At 37.9% G+C, this 21,007-nt stretch overlaps 1 protein-coding gene across 10 annotated transcripts in view; it reads right to left on the reverse strand.

Moving 5' to 3' along the window:
* The window catches only part of ST7 (suppression of tumorigenicity 7), a 237,560-nt gene that overhangs the window by 138,448 nt on the left and 78,105 nt on the right, over positions 1–21,007 (reverse strand). The window contains exon 1 of one of the 10 annotated variants that reach the window (XM_032870836.1): positions 2,272–2,400. The exons of the other annotated variants lie outside the window; for them this stretch is intronic. The gene's annotated coding sequence lies outside the window, so the exon portion shown is untranslated. Of the gene's footprint in view, positions 1–2,271; positions 2,401–21,007 lie in introns of those variants that run through there. 10 annotated transcript variants of the gene reach the window in all.

A 21,007-nucleotide genomic window follows, 5' to 3' on the forward strand; every position in this document is an offset into this window, starting at 1 on the left:
AAAACCCATGAACCAAACTACTTCCACATGCACCGAGGGGTTCATGTAACTTCAGATGCTCGTATAGGCCTGTGTCTCTCATGAGCATGAGCATCCAAAGGCTCCAGAGAAGGAACAAGTCAGGGAGTCTTCCAATAATAATAATCAGCCAAAAGAATACAAAGAAGAGTGCTATTATCTATTGATAGACATCAAGTTTAGGATGCAGTGGAGAAGCTGGTAGTGGAAGAAAAGGGTTTAATTACACATCAACTTTCTGCTTGGAAGGTCCACTGTGGGATGGCATTTAAATTCCAGTAGCTACTTTTTTCTGTGATTCTAAATCCACAAAACTTGACATGGCTGTCCTGCCCATTCATGTTTGCAACGTACTTATTAAAATTCAATTACATCTAGTCACATTACACAAGAATAAAAATGAAAAATGTTTTTCCCCTTTCCTCTAAAAAGTATCCAAAGAGAGAAGGCACAGCCTTTTAAAAATCATTCTGCAGAGGCAAGAAGGATAAGCTATTTTTCTTTTAGATCTTGAAGGTATCAGCTTTCATTCATATGCTGCTGCCAACATTCTAAGCTTTAGAAATTACTGGCAAAAAAAAAAAAAAGAAAGAAATCACTGGCAGATTCTCAAATATCAAATACATAATGAAAATTTTCTTGCCTTTATTTTAGCTGTGCCTAAGCAGCTGGCTCGAGGCAGCTGGCAACCCGAGAACAAAATGTAGTCTAGTGAAGCTAAACACCTCCTCGATGAATATCACGTGCCAGGGCAAGGTCAGCTTCAGCTCCACTTGGCATTTCCTTTTAGCCTGACTCAAAAGATCCCTTCTCAGAATATCTACATCAGTATGTTAATCCTGGGACTGGGTTCTGGGTATTCATTCTTCCCTCAGCTGCTCTCTGCTTCACATCCTCTAAAATCATGGTTCCCCATGCCAAAGTGAAAGGCAAAATGGTACATTAGTCAAAGACACAGAAAATGAGCACCACATAAGGTGCGAGGCATGTGCCATGAATATTAATGTAACCCAAGCAATTATAATCATTACAATGGGAGCTGGCACAAATTCGTTACTTACCGCACAGAAAAGGCTCCAGTTAACCTTGGTGAAGTTTAGGAAGCTGTGCTTTAGTCACTCAGAGGAGGCCTTCCTTTTTCTAACTGAGTAACAACTCTGGATTCCCAACTCCCCAAGATGGCCAATTATTATTTTCAGGAGCACTGCTAAATTCTCAGAATAAATTTGAATTTGTATTAAAGATTTGTGACATCTTGTAGATGGGTGATGGTAAAGCAGAAAGAAACATAGGATGAAACAGTTTACGAGAAAATTAAAATCATTCTTATCAATGGCTTATTAATTTATAAACAACCTATTCTAACAATGTTGCATTAAGTGGGATAAAATAATAATAGTAATGAAAACAACTTAGTACTGAATCAGAGCCACCACCCACCCTGAGGCATAGAAAGGAAATGCTTTTTATAAAAGGGAAGAAGAGTAAAAAATGAAAAGGAAGAAAGAAAATACATTCATTATGCTTAAAATGTACATTTATGTAATTTACTTAAATGAGACCAGTGTCCTAAACTGTGGGCCCTACAATAATACATCACGTTGTCTTTCACTCTTTATACCATAAATGAGATTTCCAAACAGGTCTAAATTATCAGACTCGCTAAACCTTCCCATATAGTTCTAAAAACAAAACAAAGATACTAATTTGTAAGCATGAAATAGAAAATTAAACAGCTTTATCAGCTCTAAGAAAACACTCATACACTGTATCCCAGCCCAGCCAACATATGTCAATAAATATCTTTTGGATCCTGAATGAAATGGCACTGTGGAGAATTCAAGGGAATTTAAGAGAATTGATTTTTAGCTTCCTTAATGATACAGTTGAGGAAAGGTACTAGAAAGGTAACACATGAACTGTCTGTTAAGGGTCTGACAAGTCTCTCTTTAACCAAATCTTAATCAGGTTCCCTCTGAATCCTCTTTCCATGTAGGCCTTGACTTTTGGACTTGCATGTGAGCCTTTGCATTGCCCAATTTTAGCAAGAATCCTGTTAAGTAGGTTTAGCCAGAATCCCCCACCCTTGATATCTGATCATCCTCAGTATCTGATCAAATTCCTCACCCCCCACCATCCCCCATGTAATATCCTCCTGGCCTGCCTTCAGCAAGAATTCTGTTAGGTCAGTTCAGCAAAGATAACCCTACCCTCATAGTAATTTTCCAACCACTGATTTCCTTCCATCCCTACCCTGCTCCTTGGCTATAAATCCCCACTTTTCCTTGTTGTAGTCAGAATTGACTTCAGTTGTATAGCAAAGTCTCTTTCCCCTACTGCGATAGTCCTGAATAAAGTCTGTCTTTACTTCTTTAACTACTATCCAGCTCTGGTTTTCTTTGCCAGGTCTTAGTCACTGTTTGTCAATTCTTCAAAATCTGTGTTAAGCAGATTTACCACATGACCCAGCAATTCCACTCCTAAGTATATGCCTATGAGAACTGAAAACATAAAGCCTCACAAAAATTGGCACACAACTGTTCACAGCAATATTATTTATAAAGCCAAAAAGTAGAAACAACTCAAATCCCCATCAAATGATGAATGGATAAATAACAGGCAATATTTCCATCTGTATAAAAGAATCATATTAAAAAAAAAAAATGGAGCATGACACATGCCATCACATGGGTGGACCTTGAAAAGATTATGCTAAGTGAAAAAAGCCAGTCACAAAAGGCCATATGTTGTATGATTCTATTTACATAGAATTTCCAGAATAAGAAAATCCACAGAGACAGAATGTAGATTAGCAGTTTCCAGGGAATGGGGAAGGGAGAAATGAGAAGTGACTGTTAATGGGTACAGGGTTTCTTTTAGGAGTGATGCAAACATTCTAAAATTAGATGGTGATGGTTGCACAACTCTGGAAATAGTAAAAACCACTGAATTGCATACTTTAAAAGAGTAGATTTTATATATGTTAACTACATTTCAATAACTCTCTTATGAAAACAAGTCATCACCAGGGGTTCATTTGTTCAACTGTTGAAAGCCTACCACACGCCACGCATTGGGAATGTCACAACACACAGGCATGGTTCCTGCCCTCCTAGAATTTACAGTCTTGTGGAGGAAGCCTGGATTGAAATCCAGGCTCACAAATTACTGTAATCTGGGACAGCATCTTACTTCCCTCATCTATAAACAGGGCTAAACACAGTACTCAGTGACGGGCACACTGCAAGGGCTCTCTAAAGGGTACTTATTAAGGGAATGTAAAGGAAAATTACAAATGCCAGGGGAAAAAAAGAATATGAATAAAACAAGAGGGCTTCGATTAAGAGGTTAGAGAAGGTATCTTTTCAGGAAATGACATTTGGGCTAAAAACTGAAGGCTCAGTCAGTTGAAGGTAGTCAGAAAGAACTTTAATTACAGACAAAAGTGTGAATGCAAGGTTTTGAGGCAAGGAAAAAGCTCGAGGCATTCCAGGAACTGTGTATGGTTAGGGGACACTAAACAAGCGAGGAAAAGATAAGCAAGGGCCAGAATGTATTGGGTCTTGTAGCCCAAAATAAGCATTTTGGATTTTATTTTAAGTACAATGGAAAATCACTAAAGGTTTTTGGCAGAAGGATGACATGATCCAAATTACATTTCAAAAAGATCACTGGCTGCTGTGAGCGGGGAGAGCCTGCAGTCAGAAGGCTACTGCTGTGTTCCAGGGCAAAAATAATGGTGACTTGGATTACACTGTGGTAGAATCACGGTAATCTTGACTGGGCTGAGTCACACAGAAAAGAAAACAAGGATTTTCAGCAAAATCCCTTCCTTTCTGTTCTACATATGCAGCCTGCACTGGATAGAACACAAAAGGAAGGGGGAACACTGTATAGAAGGGTAGCCAACCAACTAGAATGAAAAGGCCCTCAAATTCCTAGTTTTATTCCCAACCAGCTATGGAATCTTGACAAATGCTTCCCCTGAACTTCAGTTCCTTATCAGTATAACTAGAAAAACAGCTGAATCCAGGTGCCTGGTGGCTCAGTGGGTTAAACATCTGACTCTTGATTTTGACTCGGATCATGATCTCATGGTCATGAGTCTGCTTGAGATTATCTCTCTCCCTCTGCTCCTCCGCATGCGCGCACGTGCGTGCATGCCCTCTCTCTCAAATCATTAAATAAAATCTTAAAAAAAATAGCTGAACATCACAAGGTTACTCTAAGACTTAACTAACAATATATGTGAAGCAACACCAATAACTATAATAACAACAACTAACAACATAAGCGAAAGTGCCTCTGGAGTATCAATCAGAGCAGTGTGCTCTGTAAGTGCTAGTCCATTTAAGAGATACACCCAAAACAAAAACAAAATACAGATTGTGATTACTTATTCGTTCCTCTTTAAGGTCCAGTTTTCTTCATTTTGCTTTGCTTTAGTGAACATGTGTTAAGTTTCTTCAGTACACTCGGGCCTGTAGAGAACACAGCCGGGATCCATCTACTTCTGTTCCATGGCACACACTTGTTAGGAAACCCTACAATTATTGCAGATAAACGTCCTCTCCCACAGGCACACTTCTGGGGAGCAAATGTTACCTAAAGAGATCTTTTCCCTGAAGAAGCCTGGGCCAGGAAATACACGACTTGGAAGAAAATTGGTGAACATTTGGCTATAAAACAGTTTTATGAAGCAACCAGTATAAGGAATGATTTTAGGAGCTATTCTGGCAAAGTTCACAAAGAAAGTACCCTGTCTATATGCCTAAACTTCTGCTGAAATTAAGAAATTATAACCAAATTGCCCCCTGAAAAACACAGCATTTTGGTGTTGGTCTTGCCACTAGTGAAGACACCCTTGTATATATTAAAGCCACCACCTTTTGTGAAGCTTATTTGTATTAAGGGTACACTTGGGACTTTTCTCAAGTTAATTAAATAGCTGTGAAGAAAGCAAATTCTTCTGAGACTTTTCTGCAAGCCCCTGACAAAAGCCTATAGGAAAGTAGTTTTTTAATTACCTTGATATTTCATTAATGTTTTTGCTGACTTTTTATGATAATTACATCACTTTTCTCTGTAAAATGTTCTAAGAAAGTGTTAATTAGGAAAAGCAAAGGGATATGTATTTATTTACCAGAATGTTGAACCAGATAATGAAAAAGAAAGGAAAAAAAAAAACCTTTCCCATATACATCATCCCATAAACTTTTAAGTTCAACAAAACAAGATCAATTTTGTTTTACAGTTTAGTAAAATACCATATTAAAAAGCCAAGGCAGCAAAACAAAAAACATCTTTAAAGAAATGCCATATTTTATTGTCATAGCTATATTAATTATTAAATAAATATGAGGAAATTTAATTATCTCCCTGAATAGGGATTTAATGTGTGGAAAATTAGTGGAATTCAAATCTTATACACAAATAGTGATATAGATTATTATAAATAATACTTATTGGAAATTGCTATAAATGGCATACACTAGCAAAAAAATAATGTCTCACAGGTAAAGAAGACACTGAAGAATAACAGTTTTACAAGTATTTTCTGAGTTAGTGTTTAGTAAAGGATGCTTCTATAGAAAAAGAAACCAAGAAAGTAGCAGATATAATTATTTTATACAAATATAAAAATAAAAATCTTCCATTGCCTCTCAAATGAATGAAACACAATGAATGGAAACACAAGCTTTATCATTCTTAAAACTTTTTATCTTTGTCCTAGGCTTAAGCCAAAAAAAAAAAAAAAAAGGAGCTGCATTTTATCATTTACAGTAAAATCATCACTCATATTATAAAAAGAACCTTATCACCCATATTTTCTTTCTTATGTAATTCTACTTAGAACCTCAAAAGAGAACTAAGTCAAATTCAAAAACAAGAACAAAAACAAACACTTAAGATTCTATTTCCAGTTGTTTTTTATTTTTATATGATTGAGATATTTTTCCATTTATAGGACATGTCTTATCATAGTATGTTAAAAAAAAAAAACCTCAGTACTTTGAAATATCATTAGAGAGAGATTCATTAGAAAGGTCTTAGCAAAGTCAAAGCCAAGGGAATTCTTAACTTTCTTTTCCTTTCTTCTTCCTGAAAGATGTAAAAAACCAAAAGAAAGTTCCCAGCGTTCTGTGCTCCACTCTATCTACGTGGGGCATTAAGACACCAATAACTCTAGCTGAAGTGACTGAACTAACCCACTGTTAGCACAGAAAAAACACAGTAGGTTGGTTATAAGGAGTGCTGGCTAAACTTAGGATGTATGTGCCATTTCTTCCTTTGTCTCTTGTCCTGGTATCTATTCAATGTTTGATGTACAGAATACAAAAACATTCACTTTTTCCCTACAAAAAATCTGAACTTAATTCACCTATGATAAGCTAGTGTAATTATATCTTTTGAGGAGATCGCACAAATTTATTATATCCTAGAAAATTTAGCATACATATAATATGTTAATGTCCAGAAAAGGGAAAAAGAATAATTAAATACATAAACTGAACCGCTATTGTTGCTTATTAGCATTCTAACAGAAGGATAACTCAGTGACAAAATCCCATAGATTACTATGAAAAGGTGATTGAATTTCATGTCACAGTGAACGAAAGATTAACAAGCTACCACCTTTAATTAACCAATATGGATTTTGATCTCCAGGGCAGTACATGTGTAATTAGAATGCGCTCTCTGCTTGGAGGCTAAAAAAGTACGATAGAGTCCTTGTTGGCAAGATTACTTACCATCTGCTATAGACTGAATTGTGTCCCCCTAAAATTCCTATGTTGAAGGAACCTGAGGGGCCCAGCTGGTTAAGCAATTGCCTTCAGCTCAGGTCATGATCCCAGGGTCCTAGGATCCAGTCCTGCATCTGGCTCCCTGCTCAGTGGGGAGTTTGCTTCTCCCTCTCCCATTGCCCCTACCCCTCCACTCATGATCTGTCTCTTGCTCTCTCTCTCTCTCTCTCCAATAAATAAAGTCTTTAAAATTCATATGCAGAAAGAAGCCTTCATCCCCAATGTGATGGTATTTAAAGATGGGGCTTTTGGGGGGTAATAGGTTTAGATGAGGTCATAAAAATGTAGCCTTCATGATGGGATTAGCACCCTTAAGAAGAAGAGACATCAGACAGCTTTCTCCCTCTCCCTCTGCCACTTGAAGACATAGCAAGAAGGTGCTGTCTGAAAACCAGGAAGAGAGCCCCCACCATGGAAATGAATGGCCCTTCACCTTGAACTTGGAACCCAACCTTCAGACTGAGAAAAAAAATTCTACTGTTTAAGCCATTCAGTCTATGACATTTTGTTATGGTAGGCCAAGATGACTAATACTCCAACAAATCAGTGACAAACAAGGTACCCTTTTGAACAGAAAACAAACTAAGAATACAATCTGAAAATGTGCTTGAATTCTTAAGCTTTGTCCTCCACATCAATTCTCCAGGTAACAACTACTGTAACTGTTGCTTATGTTCTTTTCTGGCATAGCAATGGCTACAGACCTGCAATTTACAGTACTACCTCAACTTATATTCCTCCTGTGTACCTTCAAGGAAGTAAAATTCAAACTCACTGACTGATGTTTTCTGCAAAGTAGAGTATTTATATCTAATTTTTTCTTAACAGTAAATCTGGGGTTCAGATCATTTATACAAGTTGTTCTTTGGGTATCTAATTATTTTATGTGATAAGTCATTTGCATCAAACTACTTGTAAAAGCATCCTAAGTGGGTGCCTGGGTGGCTTAGTTGGTTAAGCATCTGCCTTTAGCTCAGGTCATGATCCCGGGGTCCTGGGATCAAGTCCTGAGTCAGGTTCCCTACTCTGCAAGGAGTCTGCTTCTCCCTCTGCCACCTCCCCACTTGTTCTCTCAATTTCTCTCTCTCTCTCTCTCAATCTCTCCCATTCTCTCTCTCAAATAAATGAATAAAGGTTTTTTAAAAAGCATCATAAGTTATGTCTATGCTCTCACTTGTCCCCCTTCCCCTGCAACACATACACACACATTGTAGAAAGTAAAATTCAAATAAATTTCATCAGGTTGGCCAGTAGAAAAGCTTGGGTTAATAAGCTTGAATCTTATGAAACCTCCCTCCTTATTTCCCCCATTAGTGAAGGAGTCTTTAGAGCTGAATTGTGAGACTAGGCCTATAAGAAAAAGGATAAATGGTCAATCTGGTTAATTATCTACCACCCATTCACCTCAAGAACCTGAAACTCCATGTCCTGGACTTTCAATTTCATGGTGCTTTACAAGGGCAGGAATTAGATTCCTTTTCCTATTTGTTTATGCGGAAGGGAGTATTACTTTAAACATTACTGTAATTATTTTAAAATATCCTATAAACCTTCACTTCAATGGAAGTACTTTCATTACTACCTATTTAGCTTTCACACACACTTACTATTCTGTTCTTGAAATCATACCGTGGCAACATATTACACCTTAGATGTATTTCTCATGTATTCATTCTTTATACTTTTCATTGTAATGACTCAAAGAATTTTACTATGTTGATGAAGCATCATACTATATCAGTTCCTTTTCTATAAACATTGAAGTTATTTCCAATCATTTGCTATTTATGGAAAACAACAGGGTCTAATCACGGTATGTATACCTATTTCCTTGGGATAGATTCCTAGAGATGGAATTACTAAGCCAAAGGGTCTGAAAATTTTTTCACTTTTCCTATGTTTTGATGTTATTTTTCAAATAGGACTGTGCAAGTTTTACTGAAAATCTGCCAACATGAGATGTTTTCTTTGTGATGGGAGGAGGGGATGACCTCAATAATTATAAAATATCTATGTACTATAAACTTGAGCAAAATCTTTGATTATGAATTATGATAAACATTTTTCATGTTCACTTCATTAACTACATTTCCCTTTGTGTATATTATTTGTTTTACCCATTCATCTATAAGTCTCAATGTTTGTGGGATAAAAATGAATAATCATTTTATATTTTATAGTTATTATTTTTCAGCCATATTGGTACAAATCTATCTTCCTACTTTGTACTATCATATTGAAAAAGTCTATTATCATTGGGCATATATTTTAAACACTTTTCAAATCTATCTTTTTATTTCTTCTATTCGTTTTAAAGATCAGATTTATTTATTTGAGAGAGAGAGACTAAGAAGGAAAGAACAGAAGGAGAGTAAGAGGGAAAAGCAGACTCCCCACTGAGCAGAGAGCCTGACAAAAGGCTTGATCCCAGGACCCCGAGATGATTACCTGAGCCCAAGGCAGACGCTTAACCAGCTGAGCCACCCACCTACCCCCTTCCATTCTTTTAAAACTGAAAAAAAAAAAAAAAAATCTAGCGGCACCTGGGTGGCTCAGTTTGTTGAGCACCCGACTCTTGGTTTCAGATTAGGTCCCAGTCCTACCTGAGAATCTCAGGATCAAGCCCCACCACATTAGTCTCCACACTGAGCATGGAGTCTGCTTGAGATTCTCTCCCTTTCCCTCCCCCTCTGCCTCTCCCTGTGCACACTCCCTCTAAAAAAAATAAACAAAATCTTTTTTTTAAATTTTTTTAAAGATTTTATTTCTTCCTTTTGTCAGAGAGAGAAAACACAAGCAGGAGGAGCAGCAGGCAGGAGGAGAAGCAGGCTCCCTGCTGAGCAGAAGCCTGATGCGGGGCTCAGTCCCAGGACCCCGGGATCATGACCTGAACTAAAAGCAGACACTTAACCAATTGAGCGACCCAGGCATCCCTGTTTTAGTTTTTAAAAAAATATATATATATTTTTTATTGGAATTCTTTTCACTGATTTCATTAACTCATTAAGTTCACTAATTTATTTTAAATTTATATTAGTATACAGTAAATGATGTTGATGTAACTACCTTTTCAAAAATTGCTACTCAGCTTCTCAACACCACTACAATTCTTTTTTTGGAGAAAACACATTTTATTATATTGTTTATACATTGTTGAATCTATTTCTAGACTCAAATATTGTTCCACAGATCTGTGTTTACATTTTTTAATCATTATTACTCATTGCTCTTCTTCTTGGAAAGTTTCTTGGGAAGCTCCCATGTTCATTTTTCCATTAGATCATCCTTTCAAGTCCCCTACCCCACCAAGCCCCCCGCCAAAATCCCAGAATGATTTTGGGTGAAATGTATTACATGCATAAATTAGCTTTGAAAGGCCAGGGGCTGGATTTACAAATTAAAATGCTGCACACCCAAAGAAAGAATGCTTTGGCTTTCTAATACCTGTTTTTAGTTTCTCTCAGGGTGAGGAAGCTTTATGTTTATTTTTGAGACTTATGCTGTATATAACAAGTTCTCTATAATTCTATTTTCATGCCCTGCCTTTACTTACTTCAGAACATACTTGAAGGCCCAACATCTCTTCCAGCTACGAAACACCTGGAAAGAGCCAAGGTTTTACACTCAGCTGGAATCATGAAAGAGTTAGAGGGAAATCAGCTCCAGCACTGTAATTAGAAACCTTTCCCTTATTACAGTGGTGTTGTAGTTGTGAGCTACCTGATAATGCTGCTTGCCTTGTTTGCATTTCCTGCTTCAACTGATCCCACAGCCTCCAGACTCATTTTGACCTTCATTTCACATATGCTCTTCTTTTCTAACGAGCCAGCACCTAGCCCCACCTATGGCCTTTCACTACTGGACCCATCCTACCCCATCCAGTGTTTGCCACCCCAGACCATCACACCAAATAATCCCACTGCACATGTGTCAACTGGTCACACTAATCAAATGGATATGAAATATCAAAAAAAAAACTTAAAATTTCAGATCAAACAAATTCTGAAAATTTGTGGAAGCCTAAGGCCCACAGCCAGAAATAAAATATAACTAACAATTAGTTGGTGTGTAAGAATTTGATTCAGTGTCAAAAGTATAATCCATGGTACTTCTGACCAGAGAGACACTACCTCCATGGAATGAAGTGTCTGAGGGATGACATAATTCTCAATTCCATAATAAATCTAGAGCTATATGTCTAAAATTAGCATGAATTTCATACACACACACACATACACACACACACACAAATCAAACTTTACCTGATCTCTGTTCATTCTAGCCATGTTAGGCAAAGAAACCCTTCTTGACTTGAACACTCTTTCTTTTTTCCCTTTAAATAATAATGTATTCAAGAGCAATTATATGTGATATTTCTTTGATGCCAATCACACAGTAGTTGCATAAATATAGCCAATCAATTGACTTAGAAGCTGAGTTAAAATTTCTCTGTGTTCTAATTTCTCATAAAATACAGGACAGAAGTGAAAATGGGATTTATAATTCTTAAGCATTTTTTTGGTTAACATATAATGTATTATTTGACCCAGGGTTACAAGTCTGCGAATCATCAGGCTTCCACATTTCATAGCACTCACCATAGCACATACCCTTCCCAATGTCCATAACCCAGCCATCCTATCCCTACCCCTCCAACCCCCTGCAGCCCTCAGTTTGTTTCATAAGATTAAGAGTCTCTTAAGGTTTTTTCTCCCTCCCTATCCCATCTTGTTTCATTTTTTTCCCTCATCCCCCACAACCCCCCACCCTGCCTCTCAAATTACTCATATCAGAGAGATCATATGATAATTGTCTTTCTCTGATTGACTTACTTCATTCTAAGTATTTTTTGGATACCTGACTTCCTCTTAAGAATTATGATACTCAATTTCACAACAATGAACAAGATAATCAAAGCAAATTTAGCTTCAAATAAATAAGAACAATGTGTCTTCATGAAAAAGAGGTTTCCACTAACGAACAAAAAAGATGTGTAACACAAACTGATAGTAAATAAGACATATTTTAAGTCTTCCACATTAATTGCTTCTTATGGAAATTGATTTCATTAATTTCTGAAGACAGATAAAGCTAAAGAAAGTTGAATGCTTATGTTTTACTGGGAAATAAAAACAAAAAATACAAATGCAAACCTTATGGGAAATTACTGCTCTTTTGCAAAAACAAAATGTGTTATTGGTTTTCCTGTCTTATTTAGACAGATAACCTGACAGACTAAAGAATAATCTATTCTCAAAAAACAAAAAGCAGATGTGATTCCAACCACTCACTCACACAAGTTAGTCAATATTCTTGATACTCTTGACACCCACTTGCAAATATAACGATAAAGCATCAAAAAATAAAAACTTAGGAAAAATAAGCTTGCTTTCCAACAACAGCTTATATAAACCCTGGAATCTGTGGCCCACACACAAGAAACAGCTGTTATCCTAAGACGGTGAAGTCAGAGGCACTGCCTCAAACCAACTGGGGTTCTGCAGAACATCCCACTTTGATAGGATTACTATAGCTGCCAGACTCTACAGATGGTAATAGGACTTGAAAAAGAATAGGAAGGGATCATGATTTTTAACCCTCTTACTTTATTTTTATAGCACAAATTGTTGATCCCAACAAGTTAAAGTGACAGGCCCATGTTCACATACTACATGATGACAAAACTCAGGTGCCTTCACTCTTTCTACTACATCATTATCTTTTTTCAAAGCTTTCTGTTAAGAGGAAAAAAATAAGTTTCAATAAAAAAGTTCCTTATACTACGATTTAGTCCAGGTCAGAAATAACATAATAACTAGTTGATGTTAGAGATCTTCAAATGGGCCAATTATTTGCTATGTTTAGGCATTTCAAGCCAACTTTAATCAAGCACAGACATTTTAATACATAACTCAGTCAAACAATTTCCTTTTAGGAGAAGCCCTAACTCAAAGCACATAAACAAACATCACACAATTCCCTAAGGCTTAGGGCTTAACTTTTAAAAATTCACATCAAATCAACACTATTGAGAAAAAAAAAAATCAACTATACCCAAAACATAACATTGAACACTATATGAAAAACAGAGGAGTGTTTAAAAAAAAAAAAAAAAAAAAAAGGTTCTTGGCCTAACAAATTTAATATTCTAGTTTTTGTTTTATCCTGGGCCATTTATTAACCATATATACGGCATAAGAATGGCACTTTCAGACATACTAAGAATGAATGTGCATATATCAAATCATTGTGTTGTGCACCTAAATCTAATACAATGTTATATGTCAATTATGCATCAATTTTTAAAAAGAATGAATGAACATAACAAGATAAATTAGTGTAATACAGCAATAAGCATATTTATGAAAAGCTTTAAACCAGGCACAATTTAAAATCATCATATATTAAGTAATCTACCTTTCAAATCATTAAAGAAAATAAAATATAATGAATCAATGAAAACTAAATCTACAGCTTTAGATCATCCACAAGACAATGATAAACCTCCCCTCTATTTTCTTCATCCAAGGTACTGACACATGGTTGAAATGGACAGGACTGAAGTTAGGATCCTGCGATATACGACCAGAATCTTGCCCCAGGGTGACTCTGATGTAAAAGGATCCCTTCTATATGCAAGAGTCCTTCCAATTTAAACTTTCTTCTATTTTATCTCAATCTAATAAGATAACTCCCACAACTCTGAGCAAGAAATATACTTCAGTAATGCACTGAAATCCTTTTTTCACCTAACACAAATCAACATTTCCATCTCACCTGGCTTGTAAACCTGGAACAAAAAGTTCAACTGCCAATTTGAACAGGAAAAAGGTAGAGTAACAGAAAGGTGGAGACTTGGAATTTACTGAAATAGGCACATCAACAGGACCTCATATTTTTTTTTAAAGATTTTATTTATTTATTTGACAGAGGGAGAGAGATCATAAGTAGGCACAGCAGCAGGCAGGGCGGGGGGGCGGGGAGCAGGCTTCCTGCTGAGCAGAAAGCCCGCTGCAGGGCTCGATCCCAGGACCCTGAGATCATGACCTGAGCCGAAGGCAGAGACTTAACCCACTGAGCCACCCAGGTGCCCCAAGGACCTCATACTTTATCAAGTAAATAAATTCCCACTACCCCACTGGGCCAGATGGGACTCAGGTAGGTTAGGTACAGCACAGGGGTTGATGCATGGATTGCTTAATCTCAATGGCCTGTGCAAAGCCCAGATCCAGCAGTGGCAAGCTGTGCGATCTGGGATTCTTCATTCAATTTCTCTGCACCTCAGTTTCTTCACATACAAATTGGGGAAAAATAATAGTACCTACAACTCACAGAGGATTAAATCAATCAAATCCACTCCTCTAAGTATAGTGAACTACTTTTTAGTAACTGTGCAATTACTAAGTAAGTATGACCACTGTTATACATAATTACGATTATTACCATTAAACTGTCCATGGCCACGTGACTAATAAGAGGTAAAGCAATAATGTCAACTCAGAACCAATGAATGTGTGTCCAAGGGTTCCTTGTACCACATCATCACTAAATACAATAGTTAGTTTTCCTAACTGATCTGCTTTTCCTCATATCTAGCCCATATGTCTTCATCTTTGCAAAGGAATATCATGAGATGGATATATTGTTAAAATCCCAATGAATTTGTCTGCTACACTTCCCTGATATGCCCAGCAGAGAATTCTATAGTGGTTACTGCAATCAAAAGTACTGGTTGTTTTTTAAAATTAATTAATGTGCTGGAAAACGCTCACATAGAACTTGTTAGCAGGTGAAACTCTTCTGTTCCTTACCTATGAATATACATTTGCCAAATTACCAAAGAAACCAAAGCAAACAAAAACACACAACATGGTACCCGGACTTCAAGAATAGCACATTTATGGTACAGACCCAGTGTGATAAAGGAATGACCAGACAAAGGCAAAATTCACTTTTACTCTGTGTTCATGGTATACTTTTAAGAAGTGGAGAGAAACACACAAGAATAAATGTCACCTTCCAGGCCGACTTCACGCCGAGGTCCACCACCTCCACCTTCAGCATGGGCGTGCCTCCTGTCACAAGCACAGCAGGGAAGAGCAGTTCCTAACCCTCAAAGGACTATAATGAGCTTGCACTGCAGCACCCAAGGATATAGCCCGGCAACTCCAAAAACACAAAAGGCCAGCAGAGACGCAGCATTACCAAGCCATGCCTCTCCTCCACTGATGGTGTTCTCTTGTCTTATTTCATAGTTTTTGACACATGCAGCTCATACCTAAAGGGATGTGTGTATAGGTTTTAAAATAAAATAAAAATGTAAAATTTTAAAATAAAAATGCACCAAGTGCTCAGTTTGTGGTATGTGTACAAAAGGTTAGAACTATCTAGAACACTGTTTGGGTACATCACTCACCAAAACCCTATGCAACAATCTCTACTCCCCCCCGTGTAGTTACTTCCCACCAAGCTTAAACTGTGAGGGCAGCTGTCTCTGTCTTACCACCATATCACCAACTTCTAGCCCAATTCCCAGAACTTGATAGGTGCCCAGCAGACAGTTAAGTGGATGGATGGCTAGGAGGAGGTAAGCTGCTGACACCTGAGGGACTGCCCCAGAGGAGGACTAGGCTGGGGAGGAAGCAGTGCACATTTAGCAGCCCAGAACTTTGGTAAGAGGCGTATGACTATCTGTCCCTAATTCCAGCCAGTGCTTCAAGGCAAGAGGCAGAGGTGCTAGACCTAAGTGGAAATACAGAGAGGCTTCAAAGGACCAGGGCAAAGATCCTAGTGAGTAATGGTACTGAGGAGCTCATCAAGGGGAGTCCATGTTTAGCCTGGGCACCTCCCAGGACACAGAAAGGTACTGTAAGAGCAGAGAGCCCAGCAAACTAGGATTGTTATTGCTGTCATCTAGATGCACTCTTCTAAAGCTACCTGGAGAAGACCATGGCTTTACCAGTTATTTGAATTTGAGTAGAGGACTGTTTCTTTTGTTTTAACACTGTGTCCTGCAAAAAACTGACTTTTGTCCTTCAATTAAAAATTTTCTAAGGGATGCCTGGGTGGCTCTGTCAGTTAAGCATCTGCCCTCGGCTCAGGTCATCATCCCAGGTCATGATAGAGCCCTGCATAGAGATCTCTGTTCAGTGGGGAGTCTGCTTCTGCCTTTCCCTCTGCTTGCCTCTCTCCAGGCTTGTGCCTGCTCTCTCTGTGTGTCAAATAAATAAATAAAATCTTTAAAATAAAATAAACTAAAAGGGCACCTGGGTGGCTCAGTTGGTTAAGCATCTCCCTTTGGCTCAGGTCATGATCCTGGAGTCCCAGGACTGAGTGCCACTACAGGCTTCCTGCACAGCAGGGAGTCTGCTTCTCCCTCGGACTCTCCTCCCCTCTTGTGCTTTCTCCCTTTCATGTTCTCTCTCAAATAAATGAATAAAATCTTTTAAAAAAAAAAAATTTAAAATAAAAAAATAAAATTTCTCTAAGAAAACTGGCAAATAACCTAAATGCTCAACAAAAGGAAAATAATTAAACGCTCCATGCCATAAAATAGTACATAGCCATTTAAAATGTCATCTTCGAATAATAGCTAATAAGATATAGAAAAGAGACATAACAAAATGTTAAGTGAAAAAAAATGGAGGATACAAAACTGCACATAGATAGTGGAGCATCACACTGATTAGACAAAAACTTTTTACTCATTATGGGATTACAAATGATTGTATAACTTTCTGTACTTTCCAAATTATCTACAATGAAGATAGTTTACTTATAAAATAAAAAGTTATTTATTATTAAAAGAATAAGAACAGATGTGAATAATTTCCTGAAAAAGCAACTGTCAATGTCAGATGGAAGGTTATACAGCTATACCTCTAAAAACCTTTCTGGTGGTTATGGGGGAAAAAAAATCAGCTGAAAGCAAAACATACCAATCAACCTGTTTAGTTTCCTACATAGAGGATTGCAGATGTTAGCAGAACAGGTCATGGGAGAATGATAACCTTTATAGTTAAATTACACACCTACAAAAAGGAGAGTGATCATGGATAAAATTGAATGATGGCCCTTTAAATTGTGCCATACTAATAAATAATGGGATTTTTTTTGTTTTTAAATCTTCCCTTTCATATCTGCCCTGTGAAATATTCTGGGAAACTAGATCAGGATCACAAGGCCTTGGACACTAACGCTTTTACTTGAGAACTCTGCATAAATTATTGATGACACAGAGACTGCACTGTGTTCAAAGAGTCTGCAGCAGATGAAAAGCTTTTATTTTGGTAAAAAGCAAGAGAATGGGAATAAAAACATGTGGGTGGCTAGACTCTACTAAGGGTTGCCAATCTTCATATTTCCTTTGGCCTTTGTTGTGTGTTCTTCCCTGTTTCCTTCAGAAAATGTCCTACGTTGGTTAATGGCACTTACATCCATTCAGTTCCTCAAGCTAGAAACTTGGGAGCATCCTTGATCTCTCCATCTACTTTACTCCCCTTGCCAAGCTCAACAAGCCTCACTAGTTCTATCCTGCAAATATATCCTGAACCATCATCTCTCTCTCTTGACCACTCCCACCCTGATCCTTGCCACCATTACCTCCCACCTTACACAACAGCCTCCTGGTAGGTCTCCTGCTTCCACTCCCGCTCCACCATTGCAGCCCTATTGGCCTCTCTCCTGGACTGGCAAGACCCGTGCTCCTTCCCTCCTCAGAGCTCTTGCATATGCAGAGCCCCTGCCTAAAAGACCCTTCCTTCACACAGCTGCCTTTCTGGAATTCTGCACCTTAACTCTCAAGTCCTCAGAAAGGCTTTTTCTGACCACCTTGTCTGTAGTCAGAGCCTGATGATCCTCCACATTGGCTCCTGTGTGATAAATATGGATGTGTTATATATGTTTGACATCTGCCTTATCCATAAAACTGTAAGCTCCATGAGGGTGGGAACCATTTTCGTCTTGTTCATTGTTCTATCTCTAGTAGTTAAACACATTATGTTTTAATGAATTGAAGAATACTTTGTTTTGTCCTTAATTGTAGTATTTTTAGAACTGTATCAGAGTGGGACATAGAAAGTAAATCCCTGACTGTCAAGCCAATTTCTTAAGTCATTGTTTACTTCTGCATTTGTATCCAAAGCACACCCTCCCAGGCCAACTTCTGGAATAAAATTTGGCATGGAGACTTATAACCATGGGAAACATCCCCAGCCTCCAAACACCTGGTATTAAGCTCACTAAAACTACTCTCAGATGTCACAGACTTCACATTACATCTATTTAATCCAAATCCTTTAATTACTGCCAGCCTAGGAAGTTTCCCAACAATGCACAGAGTATAAAGTGCCGCACACTAAATCAATGTAAAATCAAACTGCAGCTGGACAGGCACATTTGCATGGTTTTAATATTTTCATAGAAGACTCTAGACTCATATGGACACCATATCACAAGGCCCACCTACACAGATTCTGGGAGAGCTTCAGTTCTTGCAATCAAATGTTCTACTTGGTAAACCTTCTCCCTAACTCATCTCATAAACACCACTAAGATTACCATATGCCTGTAATTAAATTGTTCTGAGGCAACACACAACTCTCAGGTCCCAACTGTTTCCCCTATGATAATGACCACTTCTAAACACCCTATATTTAAAATGGAAAGGTGGTATTATTTCTTAAAATTTTCATTCAATTTATATAAACTAAAAAAAAAAAAATTCATCCATTTCCATGTAAATGCTTAAAATGTTCAGTCTACCACTTCTAACAAGGGCTCTACGTATCAAAAAGATGAGTATCAGAAATAATTCTGAAAGATGAACCCACAAGGTAACACAAAAAACAAGGGGCTTATACTTTTTTTTCATGACTGACGTCCTTAGTTTAGTATTTTGCTCAATCTATTCAATGCAATTTAAATATAAGACCATGGTAGTAAAAATATTAACTCCTCCAGAAAACTTTATTGCTTTTTATTAGTGCTTAATATATGATAGTCCTTTTACACACACTCCATTAAATCCTCCCAGCAATACTGATAGGTAGGCATCAATGTTATCCCCCACTTCATAGATCAGGTGGAGGTTCAGAGAAGTAAGTAACTTGGCAACATTAAGCCTAAAGTAAGTAGCAGAGCTGGGTACTAAACCCATTAGGTCCAAGTACTTAATGACTACCCAAAAGCAATGACTATATAAATGAATGCTTGACCACAGAAGATTTCTGAGGTATCTTCTGGAGTTTTCTCAGATTATAACTGTTATTCTTCTTTAACTCAAAATCTCAGCTTCCATTACCCATTATAGCTCAAATCACTATTGAGTGAGTGAAGAAACATTCACCTAGAATATGGCATATAGTAGGTCCTGTCCTAGGTATTGGTAAAGCAATGAAGAAGGGGACTAACTAGAACATAGTGGAAAGGATAAGTAATTACCACGTGATAGGTGGCATTCTGGGAAGCAGTGTGCAGTGACCAACTACCTCCCAACAGGCTTCATGGAGGAAGTAATACATGAGCTGGGATTCTAAGGACAAGCATAGATTAACCAGGCAGAAAAAGGAAGAAAAAGCATTTCAGTTAGTGAGAAAACACTTTGCAGAGGTGTGAAACTGTAAGCATATGACCTATTAGGTAAAAAGCAAGACTTTAAAGAGAAGCTGGAGTTGACAGTGTCCGGAGGAAAAAGAAAAACCAAGGCTCATCAGACAGGCTGAATGCAGACCAGAAGGGTCTTATATGCCATGCTTAGGAAATAGGGCTTACTCCACAGGTGATGGGGTGCAATCATAGAGGCAGTGTGGCAGAGCTGGAAAGGGCATAGATAGACATGGATTTGAGTCTTCAAGCAGAATCCATAATATCCCTGAACCACTTCCTCCAAAACACACAAAATAACATTCCTCCTTGGGTTGTGCTAAGGTGTAAATGAATCCATTCTATCTATATGAAACATCGGATACAAAGCAACTGCTGAATTCACCTGCTTCCTTTCACCACTGGGAATTACAATATCTCTAAAACTTGATTTCCCTTTAACTGACAGGTAGAAATCCCAAATGAGTGTAATTAGTTAAAAGTCTAAGAGCCAGGTAAGGTCCCTATATTCCTCACTCTTAGCACAGAGCTTCATCCACGTTTGTGAATAAATACATTCATTCCACAGATTTTACTGACCATCAATGATGTGCCAGGCCTTGACATAATAGCTAGGAACACAAAATGAACAATGCAGAACCCCAGCCCCTCAAAACTCCCTGCCATTATGGAGCTTTCAGTTGGGAGAAGATCAGAAAGTAGAAAAAACAGACAATATACAGTAATAAAGAAATTATATAATCTATTAGAAGGTAATAAGTGCAGTAGAAGAAATTTAAACAGGGTAAGGAGATGGGGAGTGCCAGCAAGAAGAGTGGACATAGTAGGCCTCCCTGAGAAGGAACTATTTGCTCAGAGACTTGAAGAAAAAGAGGGAGTGAGCCATGCAGCTATCTGGAGGGAGAGCACTCTGGAAAGAAGGAACATAAAGGGCAAAAACCCTAATGCAGCTGTGTTAAAGGGATAATGAGAAGTCCTGTGTGGCTAGAAAGAAGGAATGTGATAGAAGATAAGATCAGAGAGGTAATGGGACCAGATCCCCTAAGGTTTTTACTCTGAGGTTGAAGAAACTGGGGGAGTTTAGCAAGAGAGAAGTCTATCGTTTGAAAAGACTCTCTCTCAAGCTAATGTTGTTTAGAATAGACTTAGGAAGCAAGATTATCAGCCAGGAAACCTTTCTAGTAATCCAGGCAGAAAATGGTATCAGAAATTGTGAAGGTAAAGTTAAGTTTTCTCAACAGAATGCATGTGAAGATGAGAACATAAAGGCATCGGGGATGACTTCAAGAAATTTTGCCCTGAGCAACTGAAAGGATGGAGCAGTTATGCTATGAAGAGGAGACAGATAAGTGAGTAGTAAGTGGCAGAGGCCCCAGAAATCCGGAGTCTTGGTATGTTTTGAGTTTGATGTATTTATGTGCCATCCAAGCGGAGATGCTGAGTAAACCACAGGATGAAAAGGTCTAGAGTTCAGGGAAGTCTAGACTAGACTAAGGGTCTAAACTAGAGAGGTCCAGACTAGGTCTAGAGATCTAGAGATAAAATGTGGGAGATGTCTGCATATAACTGGTATTTAGAGA

Source organism: Lontra canadensis, unplaced genomic scaffold (assembly GCF_010015895.1).
Source record: "Lontra canadensis isolate GAN:19392208 unplaced genomic scaffold, GSC_riverotter_1.0 scaffold2, whole genome shotgun sequence".
NCBI lineage: Eukaryota > Metazoa > Chordata > Mammalia > Carnivora > Mustelidae > Lontra > Lontra canadensis.